The sequence below is a fragment of the Hippocampus bargibanti genome, linkage group LG02 (assembly GCF_051943395.1).
Source record: "Hippocampus bargibanti isolate YZ-2025 linkage group LG02, ASM5194339v1, whole genome shotgun sequence".
NCBI lineage: Eukaryota > Metazoa > Chordata > Actinopteri > Syngnathiformes > Syngnathidae > Hippocampus > Hippocampus bargibanti.
Window position 1 is genome coordinate 27,515,077 of NC_142735.1, and position 14,271 is coordinate 27,529,347.

Genomic DNA, 14,271 nt, shown 5'->3' on the forward strand with positions numbered 1-14,271 from the left:
TTGTATTATCCTTCCATTTTCAATGCCGCTTATCCTAAACAGGGCCATGGGAAGGTCGACTCCATTAATTGATCGATAGCCAGTTGCCGGGCACACACAACGAATGACGGTTTCGCAAAACCGATGCCGAGCTGCCTAAACAGTCAGACAAAGTGTACCGCAACACTATCAGTGACGTTGTTGTATGAAATCAATGTAATTGTCGGTAATGCATAAAATTCATAATGAACATGCAAACAGCAGAAGAGACATTATTTTTTGGGCTCCTGAAGGAGTTTCACGAGTACCGAATGGATCTAAGAGTATCGCTGCGTTAACTTGTTAACGTTGACAACATCAAACAACACACCTTCAAGTGTCAATATTTACTCTGCACCAATACACTCGTTCAAGTTTTTACAGAGGAAAGAAAATAAGCCGGTCATATTGCCAGCCACTGAAGGCATGAGAAACAATTTGCCTCGACACAGTGAACAGTAATTGCAGAGACACATAAAAAAATGTTCAATGCGATGATGAAAATAGAATGTACGTGATCAAACTGTAAAATATGCGATCATGCTGACAGGTTGGGTAACATCAGAGTGAGTATTTTTAGCTAATTTTAGCATGCCGGATCTTTACTTAGCTGTCGGCGAACAGGCCAAGGGCATTTTTTTTTATCTCAAATTATATTTTGCCATGCTAGGGTGCACATTTCAACCTACACAAAATGTATTATGCGATGACCCGCTGTTTCTTTTGAAATCAAAATGCTGGTCGTATCATTTTTCAAAGCACCGAAAGGACATAGTGGACACTCATGTCATTGTATCCGCATCATTTGCAGCAATATGACGTCTTTGTCAGGTGCCTCGGAAATGTTTCCTTGATGGGAAAATGAACAAATGATGGCAGAGTTACGGAGGAAACAATCCCATGACCTGCTTGAGCTATTTCCCATCATTCCTGCACTCGCCTACTGTGCACGGCACCGATTCCAGCCACACAATACAACAACAGTCATCAAGGCCCGTTTGCTTACAGTCCACTAAGTGACAGACTGGTGTATGATCAAGGTAATTGTGAAATTAGACATCTTCCCTTTTCAGACCAAACATATCATTTGGGGAGTCAGCGGAGACGCGTCTCAGCCTTGCATGTTCATGGCTTTGATTTACACGCCAGTGGTTCAGTAATAACCGCGTGAAGGGTGAACATTTGCAATGGATTGGATTGGATTGGTTTTGCCTTTATTAGTCTTGCAGTGGAGAAATTTACATTTCACAGCAGCAAAGTGATGAAAGGAATGAAAGTAGAAAAAACAAATATATGAGCTGCTGGAAAGGCAGCCACTCTCGCGGCCTTTTCACAATGGTGGCCTTTTGTATTCCAGCTCATGGCATCTGTGTACACACACACACTCACACACATACACATACACACGCAAACACACACACGCACAGATAGATAGATAGATAGATAGATAGATAGATAGATAGATAGATAGATAGATAGATAGATAGATAGATAGATAGATGTGTACACAAATGCAGTTATGAATGACGTTTTTCGGGGGAGAAAAAAAGTGCATTTCTTTGCAGAAAGTAATGAGACGCCTCTCACTTCCATCAGTGAGGATATCCTGGACAAATCCCATCATGCTTTGTGTGCAGTTTCCAAGCAACACAGCCAGTCATGGCTGGATTACAACATTACACTGTTCCCAGTCGTCTGAATTACTTCTTAGCTCCTGTGAATGCATTAGTGAGCAGCATAGGTCCATAACGGAGCCAACAGGTGTGCTGTGTATATATACACAATACTATATATTGTGATGTGTGTGATGGGGGGGGGGTGCAGCAGTGGAGCGCAGTGAGCTATTATCCGCCTTATGTTTATTTACAAGCAGCACAACTGCCGAATGGCTTTTTGCAGGTGCCGCAACAATTGGATTTGGTATTAAAAAAAAAGGACGGCGGGCGCAATCGGTCAATCTGCTGCACAAGCACTCCCGAGTGGTTTCATTGAGGACCGGGAATGTCAGTCAGTTTCTGAGGTACTGGCACCGTTATGAGGCTGACCTGAAGAGGGGGGAGGGGGTTGAAGGGCACTACGCCGGTGTTTTTCTCAGTTGCCATGGTACCTGCCACCTGTATTGTCCTTAAATGACCATTACAACTGCCAATGGGGCGACAACGGCTGCTTTTCAGCGGCTGTACTGTATATTAAAGCCCGCCCCATTTTTTTGGGCTGTGCTTTTCGCTATTTGGACATTTATCGTGCACTTTGTCCTCACTCGTAAAACAATTCTCAGTGAACTAGAAGAACAGCTGACTTATTAGAATAGAGGTGTCAAAGTCATTTTTTGTCGTGGGCCACATTGTAGTTATGGTTTCCTCTCGATGGCCATTATGAATTTGGGGAAGCCATTACAATGTTTAATCCCGTCAACATATTACATATAAGGCGCACAACAAATTAATGAATAACTAGTTTTAAGTCAAGAATAATGACTGTTATTGTGGTTTACATAAAAAAAATATGAAATTTTGATCAGGATTTTAGCAAGCATCATGGAATTTTACAAGTTTGATTTGCTTTCGCGGGCCGAATAAAATGATGTGGTGGGCCGGATTTGTCCCGCGGGCCTTGACTTTGACACCAGTGTATTAGAGTCAGACCACCCAATGCTGTTTGAGGAATCATTCAATATAATCTATATCCAGTTTAATGGACAAGCACTTGTCATAGTACGTACAATAATGGAAACTATATTATCTTTATAGTGAAGATAAGGAGTATCCTTGTACTTTTTAAACTTTTTTTAGCGTGTTGACAATTTTTTTTCATTCTTAAGGCCAAAACGAGCTGCAATTCGGTGTCAACCTCATCACGTTGCGATGTTGTATACCCAGGTGACTTTTTCTTTGTCATGTGGACCCCTTTATATTTAACAAGCTCCTCTGTGCGACTGAGAGCGCATGTTAGCATTTTGATAGGAGTGCAGAGTCCATGTAAATGCCAAGTGGCACTCGACCATGTTTGTTGCCAGGCGGTGAAACGTTAAATAAAGACAACGTGTGTTTGGACTTGTAATCAACACAACGGAGCGGAGGGCAGAAATGATGCGGTGTCAAACTCATTTCTCAGTGCAGGCCACATCGCGGTTACTGTTTCACCTCATCATGTTGTATTTAACCGGTGAGTCTCAAAGGTTGAACGCTTTTAATCTTTCATTATGACATTTGAAATTATATTTGCCAATTGAAATGAATGGAAATGCTTTTAGTCTGTTCTAGCTTGAGTTTGTCCAGTTTGAAAATGCTCTATAAATACAGTTGAGTTGAGAGTTGAGTGGAGTCTCCCCAATACAATGAAAAATGTGTAGTTTTTATTCGGAAAAATAGACCCATAATACCATAATAGATTGAAAAGTAATTTGCCGATTTTTGTCACACCTTCCACAGGACGGAGTATATCAGAGGGACAACTCATATTCGAGGCTTTGGAGAGAAAGTCAAAGAGGCCTGACTGAGATGGTTTGGACAGAGAGTGACTAAATGGCGAGAAGGGTGCTGAGCCTTGAACTGCCAGGCAGGAGACCGAGAGAAAGACCGAAGAGGAGTTTTATGGATGTTGTCAAAGAGGACAAGAAGGCAGCTGGTGTGAGAGAGGATGCACAAAACTGGGTTAGATGGAGGACACTGATTCGGTGTGGCGAACCCTGAAGGGAAAAGCCCAAAGGAAAAGAAGATATTTATTATTTTATTTATTTATTAATTTATTATTAATTTATTTATACATTTATTCATGCACTCTTTTGTTGTATTTATTAATTTACTCATCCATTCATGTATGTATGTATGTATGTATGTATGTATGTATGTATGTATTTATGTATGTATGTATGTATGTATGTATGTATGTAATATGTATATGTATAATTTATTTATAATAATAATAATAATAATAACACATTTTATTTATAATCGCCTTTCAAAGCTCTCAAGGACACTTTACAATCAGAAAAGAAGCACAATAAAACCACAGATAAAATGTATTTATTTATACATGCATTCGTGCACTTATTTGATTTCTTTATTCATTCACCTATTTATTTATTTATTTATTTATTTAGTTATTTATTGTTTTGACAGTCAAATTTGATTTCAAATGGAAATAAACACCCTCAAGTCTCCTTTTTAAACAATTGTTGACGAAGAGAGTTGAGTTGGCTGAATTGCAGGAATCAGTTTCGGATTTTCTGGTAAAATGAAAAGAACAAATCAATTTCCCAAGAACCATAAAATAGACACACTTCATTTGCTTTCATTTGCTCGGGCCTTGAGTTTGACACCTGTGCTGTTGATCAACCGCCAAGCAGCGTTGTTGTTCTTGCTATATTTGTATGCTAGTTGTGGTCTAAAATTAATAATTCAGTTTCCCCCTCCGGAGCAGTTCACAGCTAATTAACAAAGAAGCGTGGTGCCCAGTAGTCACGAGTGGATGTGACGCAGGTTCTGTGAGTGATTCAGCAGGCGCGTGAAGCAGGGGAGCGATCCGTCTTGGATTTATTGACAGTGCTGCTGCACCGACGCCCCAAATCACTGATGCATCATGGCTTGATTAATTGGAGGCCGGACAAGGGGAAGCCTGGCGGATCAGTTAATGAAACTGCAGAGATAAAAACCCCACCCACACTGATGACCCGTGCAACCCGGCCCATTCAAACGAAGCTGCCACAACCCCCTCTCACCCCCCTCCCCAAAAAAAGGCTCATCGGTCTTTCTGTATGCACTTGTCTGACTCTGCGTCTGATCAAACCACGCTCCATCTGCACTCTCGCTCTCAATTAACGCTGTTGTTAGGGGAGATAAATACGTTTGCTACAGCTGCACCACTGTCCAAATTTCCCCGGAGGGGCAATTCTCAATGAGCCGATGCATTGGAGAATGTTTGGAGGGAAGACGAGGATAAAGGGGTTGGCTTTTTATACATAGGGAACGGCCCAAAATAGCTTTGAGCTTCATTTTCAGTCATAACGGCGCAAGATAAGTACCGTTTTGTCCAAGTGATGATGTGATTGAGTGCCGGGCCTTGAGTTTAGTACCTGGACCCTCAGTGGGGACATACTTGATGGAACTATTTCAGTGTCAGAACGGTACAAAACTCAGCAGAAAGAGGTTTCGCTCTTGCCAAGCAATCAGAGGATCATAAAATGCTGACATGGATTTGGGAGCAGCATGCCTGGCTCAGGATGATGAATTAAAATCGAAACATATTTCAAGCAACGATGCGTATTTCTGTGTAAGATCTCAGTCGTACAGGAGGATGAACACCTTAAGGCAAAAATTAGTGCATCCAAAAGATAGGCTGCCAAACTAAAAACAAAGTAATGTAGTTTATTCAATACATTGTAAGAATGAAAATTGTAAAGAGCAGTACATTGGGGCGACTAAACAAATTCTCAAAAACAGACTTTATCAACATCGCAGGGATAATACTAGTGGGCCTCAATTGGCAGTACATATGCACCTAAAAGCTAGCAACCACTCATTTGACGACAATGAGGTGAAAATCTTAGCGAAAGAAAATACAGTAAAGTCTCGTTATATCGATATCGGATATATCGATAGTCCCGGTTATATCGATACTATTTCTATGCACACACGGAGAAAATTACATGCAAACAGGGTCGGATATATCGATAGTCCCGGTTATATCGATATTTTTTCGGACTCCCTTGAATATCGATATAACGAGACTTTACTGTAGATGGTTTGAAAGGGGACTAAAAGAAGCTATTTTAATAAAACAGCAAAATCCTTCACTAAACCGCCATGGTGGTGTGAGGTTTAATATGGATCGTTCGTACAACAGACTGCTTAGGCAACATAGGCTTAGGTATGCTGATGAGGTGATACCAGTGTAAATGGGGAAATCAGGCCAGTCGTCAGTCAGGACAATAGAAGTAATCCGTGGAGCCGCAGGGAGTAGTCCTCTGCTCCCCCCAACCTGAGAGCAGGGACCAATCATAGCAGAGTCCGGCACCGCCACGTCTGGACAGTAGGGATATATAGGGCCTAAACTACCAGTAAGACTTTAATTTGCTGACGAAGTTTCTTGGATAAGAAGCGAAACGTCCGACACCTTCAAAGAAGTACAGATGACAGCTGAAGAAACCTTTTGAACTATCCGTATTGCATCTATAGTTGAGCCACTTTCCAAACTATGGCCCCGGGAGGAATTTGTGGCCCGCCGTTCATTGTATGCGGCCGGGGGCATGTACTAAAAATGACATTTGCTACTCATAAAAGGATTTTACATCTTGTCACCATAATCATGTGCAGGAAATGTAAATGACAACCCCTCGCCCCAAAAAATCCTGTAAAATCCCAAAACAATTGCCAAAATATATAAATAACGTGCAATCGCTTGATAGAGAGCTTTGTTGTCCTTGATAAATTAACTCATTCACTGCCAGACGATGTGCAAAAATGTGTTCACTCTCGTGCCAGGGTTTTTGTCATTTTCACTCAAATCGCAAAATCCACAGAATATTGACTTTTAGGACTACATAAACATTCAAGGCAGCGTAAGAAACCTTAGACTCTCTTCTCTTATCAGAAAAAAAAGTTACTTCCTAAGCTATATGGGTATGTAGTCGTCTGAGCTTGAAATGGGAGTGGCTGTATATACAGGAAATGATGCCCCCTCGTGGAAAGGAAAACATTCTCAGAGGTCTGATCAGCACTTTATCGCACCCCTGCAAGAATAAATAATAAAATAAAACCCGAACAAATTCGGGACTGGCCCTCCGCGTCATGCTTTTCAATTCCCGCATAAATTCAGGAATGGCAGTGAATGAGTTAAACAAAGGCCCTTGCAAACCTATTTTTTTCTGTATGTGGCCATCAGGGAGGAAACCTTTGGACAGCCCTGATGTAAAGTTCATACGGGTCAGCACTGATGATTCTGAAGTCCCCAATTCTTAGATTGGATTGACATGGCAACATATGGAGGCTGGAATGTGATTGGCCTACAAAAGATAGATATTCACTTTTAAGAAAATGGCTACTTCTCCCATTGAACACACCATTTTAATGGCAGCATCCTCGATATGTGAACATTAGTATTCTACTCTCGTGTCCTTCAGCTCTATGCAAAGATGTGATGCTCCATTATTCCACTTGGATTGCCTCTCGTTCGCGAAAGAGTGGCCAAATCGTTGCGCTTATCGTTCCATAATGGCAGCCATTGCACACGACTGACCGCTCACTGTATGCAGGGCGAGACTGCGTCAGTTGAACGCACTTGTCTTGCTCCGTAGTTTTTTTTTGTCTGTTTATTTTGGGGTCACTTGATGCAATATGTGAAGTCCACAGTATCAAACTCGTTTTTGAAATTGAATAGTTGCCAAAAGGAATCCACGCCTGTGTCCATGCCTGTATATGGTTCACTTTATTTTGGAGTTAGCAAGCCGGACATTTTTGCCAATAAGCAAAGGAGCAACGAGCTGTCTGAGATTGAGCAACTGCAATGTTTAGCAATTTAAAAAACAAACATTCATTCAAGAGAGCTTGCAGGCACTTATGGGCCGCATGGGAACTTAGTGCTGTACCCTTTTTAGCATAGTTGAGGATCAATGGCAGAAGCTGATGAAGCCATCAATCTTGAGCACAATGATCCAGGAATTAATGGTTGCGCCAAGAATGCATCGCAATTGGGAGCCACACAGTGGACGTCATTCCATGGGGATGGATGGCTGGATGAATGGAAAATGGTTTTAAAGGCTTGCCCAGCATTTGTCCCTTCAGGAGAAGATAGTTCATCAAATCAAGTGGCTGGAATCTGCCGTCTCTTCATTTCCAAGGGTTGCACAGAAACAACGCAGATTGAGTTAGCGGCCGTCTTTCCAAGACTTGCAGCATATGAATTATAAACCAAAGTTTGGGGACGAACAATTGGCTAATTTCTCTAAGTCGCTTACACTTTGTACAATTTAATGAATCAAATTGTGAGTTGAAAGGGAATCGCTAGGTTGGACTTGATCAAGTTCTTTTCAACACACAATTGATGTGAAGTTTTGCCCATGATAAACAATTTTCAATCTATCAACCGCATGTCTTTGCAAAGATGAATTTAATAACATTCAAAATCATTTGAGTACTTTGGTGATTTCAGAAATGTGCATTCATGTGGCAAATGAGCAGTCCCTTCCATTAAGCTGTTTCCAAAAGGGGGTGAACCAATTTGTAGGCCAAACAACTAGGATATTTTACTGCATTGGCATTAAAAGTTTGAAATCAAATAATCACACATTACATGTTCTTTCCCTTTGAGACCTTTGAGGTTTTGTAAAAATGTTCCTAAAACAAAGAAAGTTTTTGTTGTTTTATGAAAATCGCTTCTTTTACTACCCTTTCAAACCATCTATGTTCTTTCGCTAAGATTTTAACCTCATTGTCGTCAAATGAGTGGTTGCTAGCTTTTAGGTGCATATGTACTGCCGATTGAGGCCCACTAGTATTATCGCTGCGATGTTGATAAAGTCTTTTTTGAGAATTTGTTTAGTCTCCTCAATGTACTGCTCTTTACAATTTTCATTCTTACAATGTATTGAATAAACTACATTACTTTGTTTTTCATTTGGCAGCCTATCTTTTGGATAATTTTTGCCTTAAGGTGTTTATCGGTTTTAAATAAGTAGGAATTTTGTGTTGCCAAAGGACTCTGTAGTTTTTCAGAAACTCCTGCAATGTAAGGTACTGCTTCTCCTCTCCTTTTTGTATCTTCAGAATTTTTTTTTCATTTCATATTCTTTCTTTCTGACATTTGTTAAATGACCACTGATGTTACCCACAGTTTGTGAGTGCTCTCCTGATATGTTTTGACTCCTTTTCTCTACCTTCATCGCTTGTTGGTATTAGTTTAGCCCTATGCTGGAGGGTTCTGATAACTCCTAGTTTGTGTTGTAGAAGATGGTTCGAATCAAAAAGTAAGTATTGGTCAGTAGCCTTCCTAAAGACTTCTGTTTTAAGCGCTCTGTCCTCTTTTGTAATTACTTTACAATCCAAAAAGGCTGGTTTGTTCTCTTTAATGTCCTCACGAGTAAATTTAATGTTATAATAATGTAATAGTAAGACTTTAGTTTGCTGACGAAGTTTCTTGGATAAGAAGCGAAACGTCCGACACCTTCAAACAAGTACAGATGACGGCTGAAGAAACCTTTTCATCGTTGTTTTCCAGGTGTTAGCGGGCTTTGTTCTCATTGAATTATCAACATTGACTCGACTTTCACTGCATTCGCAACCCCAAAAATTATAATTTACATTTTTTAATCTGGTCAAAAGTTGTTTTTAAAGAACAGATTTTTTATTTGTATTTTATTTTTTTCATGAATCAGTGATCATCAAGTATCGTCCTGACCTATTGTCTCGAAATTAAATATAGGGGCGTTGCGTTGCGTGCTGTGGACCAATAGAAACGTCTTATTTTCCGGGTAGGCGGGCTCAAGAAAAACAGCATGATTGACTGCGCTCTCGCTCTCCGTCTCCCTCGGCGTTACGTTGAGGCAACAGTGCGCTGAGTAACAGTAAATCAAACCTCGCAGCCGGAGCAGTGAAACCAAAAACCCGTAAACCTCGTCGCTGTATTTTTGGCCGCTGACAGGAGCGACTGAGACACCCCCCACACCTACCCCTCCCGGCCTTGTCTTTCCTTCCTCGGCTGGAGGCACCAAAAGACTTGTCCGGCGAGAGCGACGCGGCCAAGCGTTTATCCGCCTACTTTCTGTTCGAGCTCAATATTTGTTCACACTGGAAATGTCCGAAACCAAGCCGAATGACGAGCCGAAGTTATCGACGACGGACAGGGTGGTGAAATGTGAGTACTCCGTTTGCTCTTTGACATTTCTTCCCCTCCCTCCACACCCCCTTACCCATACACACACACACCCCGAGACGGATTCACGGTCGAGATGGTATGTTGGTTGGTTGGCTGTGGAGGAAGACGAAGGGTGTTAGCCGAGCGGTGACAGCGGCTCCGTACGAGGAAGTGGGGCTCGCTGCCACCCGGTCGACCGACCCAATTGGGTTCCGAATGAGCCACATTGTACCTTTTCACCGTTTTCACCGGCCACCGGTGCAGCCTGCAAATATGACACATTGCGCACAACCATCGCTCGGGCGAGTTGGAAGCTCATTTTGCATTGTACCGCCGACCATAATTTTATCAGGGCTTTTTTCCCCTCACTCAATCGTTGCTTGGTATATGTGTGTGCGCGTGCGTCCGTGTGTGTGTGTGTGTGTGTGTGTGTGTGTGTGTGTGTGTGTGTGTGTGTGTGTGTGTGTGTGTGTGTGTGTGTGTTTGTGTGTGTTTGGTCGAGGCAATTCATGCCTAAATGCGTTTGAAATTCCACTTTTGCAATATATCCCAAAAAACCCCATAGAGATCGCAATCAGTTCGGTTGCACACAAAAGCAATGCAGCCAGTTGCATGCGAGTTTTCCTGTCACGCTGACAAGGATTTGCCCCCCACCCCCGCCTCCCCAAACACAGACTCACCAATCCCCATCCCCGCCCCATTTCTGCCTTGTTTTTTTAGCCTCAAACTGAGTGTGACGTGCCACACTTTGCTACAATCTGCCCTACAAAGAGGGGCTTGTGTGTGTGTGGACAGTGGTGTAGCTCGCTTGACAAGCAGCAAATGGGTAGATGAGGAGAAAAAGGTGCATTCCAGCATGTTGTTGAAAAAAATGACTTCATTGTGCAAAGTAAGGAAAGAGAATGAAATGGTGTGTGTTAAAATGTCAAGTGGCGTAATGCTAGGAAACGATGCATATAGGCTCGTGAATGCATCCGTTTCGAGCATGGTGTTATTCACTCGTATGAGAAATTTAGCGAAACAGATTATGCAACAGTGTTTACAGACATGTTCTTTATCCTCTACAAAGAAAGATTTTAGTTGCGGCATGCTGGGTCGCTGCTATGACGCCGCTATGTTGCTTCCGGGTGAGCACAGCAAAAGTATAATAATAATAATAACAATAATAATAATAAGAATACATTTTAATTACTAAGAACCTTTCAAAACTCACAATGTCAGTTGAATTGAAGCAAAACAGTGTGGGAGGGAGGGTCAATAGTATGTCAAGGCACCACTTTAATTCAATTCAGACTCATTCAAGACAAACAATTGTTAAACATTGTCAGGGATCATCACCAATCACCAATGTAAGAATTTTGCGTCTGGAAAACTGCAAACTATTGGCGCATCATTTGGTCGTAGTAGTAGTAGTCGTAGTGGTATAAAATGCCCCAAAAATGTCCCAATTACTTCAGACGCCAAACGTTTAGGACATACACATCATGTGTTGCTCACATGACTTTTTTTTTTAAATTTCCTTGTGAATATTTCAAAACATCATTCGCCATGACAGTCTTCAGCATCATGAAGGCAAATTAATCATGGATATGACAAGTATGGCTTTTGAAGAGATTGAGCAATATATTTAAGATGCTCTGGTGGGACGTCCCCCCCCCCGGGCCACACGTTTGTTTTCACATCTTATAATTCTTTATTCAAACACACTGTAAATACTGTCTTAACGATTCAGAGTCACCTGGGCACTCGGAATTGTTGATTCTATTGGGAGAAGTGTGTGTGTTTTGCTTATTGTGACAACACCGGTGCTTTGCTTTCTTTGTGTGTACAAAGCAGCTATCCAAAATTCCTCCAGGCTAAAGGTGCAAAGTCACTTGTTTGTCCGTCACGTATCTGGCAAAATTTCAGTCCAACTCTGAATCCATTTGGTACTGCGCAGCAGCCTCGTGACTTAGAATGCGATAAGCAGCTTTTTGCATCTCTTCATTTCTTGCTTGTGTCCCTTCCTGTGAGTTTTGAGTTGCTCAAGATTTCTTCATCGCAGCGAGGTGGAGTGCAGGAAACGGCATGACTCTCTTGACCTGACTGGCGATGCCTTTCTGACGAGACTTTGTCGTCCAACTGCGGTTGATGAAAAGTTGTGAAATGACAAGCATTGACCATTTTGACTCGTTCCATTCCAGCTATTTACAAAAGGAGAACCTAATTGAGTTCCAGCCAGTTAAGAGCATTCAGGCTGATCTTTCAAGGCTAATGGAAAATTATGTTTTGACTATGGCAACAGAAACTACAAAATGAAAGATTACACTCTTGTTACTACCATATGCCATTTTTTGGCAATCAGCAGTCTAGCAGTTGTAAAGGAGCAACGAGCTGTCTGAGATTGAGCAACTGCAATGTTTAGCAATTTAAAAAACAAACATTCATTCAAGAGAGCTTGCAGGCACTTATGGGCCGCATGGGAACTTAGTGCTGTACCCTTTTTAGCATAGTTGAGGATCAATGGCAGAAGCTGATGAAGCCATCAATCTTGAGCACAATGATCCAGGAATTAATGGTTGCGCCAAGAATGCATCGCAATTGGGAGCCACACAGTGGACGTCATTCCATGGGGATGGATGGCTGGATGAATGGAAAATGGTTTTAAAGGCTTGCCCAGCATTTGTCCCTTCAGGAGAAGATAGTTCATCAAATCAAGTGGCTGGAATCTGCCGTCTCTTCATTTCCAAGGGTTGCACAGAAACAACGCAGATTGAGTTAGCGGCCGTCTTTCCAAGACTTGCAGCATATGAATTATAAACCAAAGTTTGGGGACGAACAATTGGCTAATTTCTCTAAGTCGCTTACACTTTGTACAATTTAATGAATCAAATTGTGAGTTGAAAGGGAATCGCTAGGTTGGACTTGATCAAGTTCTTTTCAACACACAATTGATGTGAAGTTTTGCCCATGATAAACAATTTTCAATCTATCAACCGCATGTCTTTGCAAAGATGAATTTAATAACATTCAAAATCATTTGAGTACTTTGGTGATTTCAGAAATGTGCATTCATGTGGCAAATGAGCAGTCCCTTCCATTAAGCTGTTTCCAAAAGGGGGTGAACCAATTTGTAGGCCAAACAACTAGGATATTTTACTGCATTGGCATTAAAAGTTTGAAATCAAATAATCACACATTACATGTTCTTTCCCTTTGAGACCTTTGAGGTTTTGTAAAAATGTTCCTAAAACAAAGAAAGTTTTTGTTGTTTTATGAAAATCGCTTCTTTTACTACCCTTTCAAACCATCTATGTTCTTTCGCTAAGATTTTAACCTCATTGTCGTCAAATGAGTGGTTGCTAGCTTTTAGGTGCATATGTACTGCCGATTGAGGCCCACTAGTATTATCGCTGCGATGTTGATAAAGTCTTTTTTGAGAATTTGTTTAGTCTCCTCAATGTACTGCTCTTTACAATTTTCATTCTTACAATGTATTGAATAAACTACATTACTTTGTTTTTCATTTGGCAGCCTATCTTTTGGATAATTTTTGCCTTAAGGTGTTTATCGGTTTTAAATAAGTAGGAATTTTGTGTTGCCAAAGGACTCTGTAGTTTTTCAGAAACTCCTGCAATGTAAGGTACTGCTTCTCCTCTCCTTTTTGTATCTTCAGAATTTTTTTTTCATTCCATATTCTTTCTTCCTGACATTTGTTAAATGACCACTGATGTTACCCACAGTTTGTGAGTGCTCTCCTGATATGTTTTGACTCCTTTTCTCTACCTTCATCGCTTGTTGGTATTAGTTTAGCCCTATGCTGGAGGGTTCTGATAACTCCTAGTTTGTGTTGTAGAGGATGGTTCGAATCAAAAAGTAAGTATTGGTCAGTAGCCTTCCTAAAGACTTCTGTTTTAAGCGCTCTGTCCTCTTTTGTAATTACTTTACAATCCAAAAAGGCTGGTTTGTTCTCTTTAATGTCCTCACGAGTAAATTTAATGTTATAATAATGTAATAGTAAGACTTTAGTTTGCTGACGAAGTTTCTTGGATAAGAAGCGAAACGTCCGACACCTTCAAACAAGTACAGATGACGGCTGAAGAAACCTTTTCATCGTTGTTTTCCAGGTGTTAGCGGGCTTTGTTCTCATTGAATTATCAACATTGACTCGACTTTCACTGCATTCGCAACCCCCAAAAATTATAATTTACATTTTTTAATCTGGTCAAAAGTTGTTTTTAAAGAACAGATTTTTTATTTGTATTTTATTTTTTTCATGAATCAGTGATCATCAAGTATCGTCCTGACCTATTGTCTCGAAATTAAATATAGGGGCGTTGCGTTGCGTGCTGTGGACCAATAGAAACGTCTTATTTTCCGGGTAGGCGGGCTCAAGAAAAACAGCATGATTGACTGCGCTCTCGC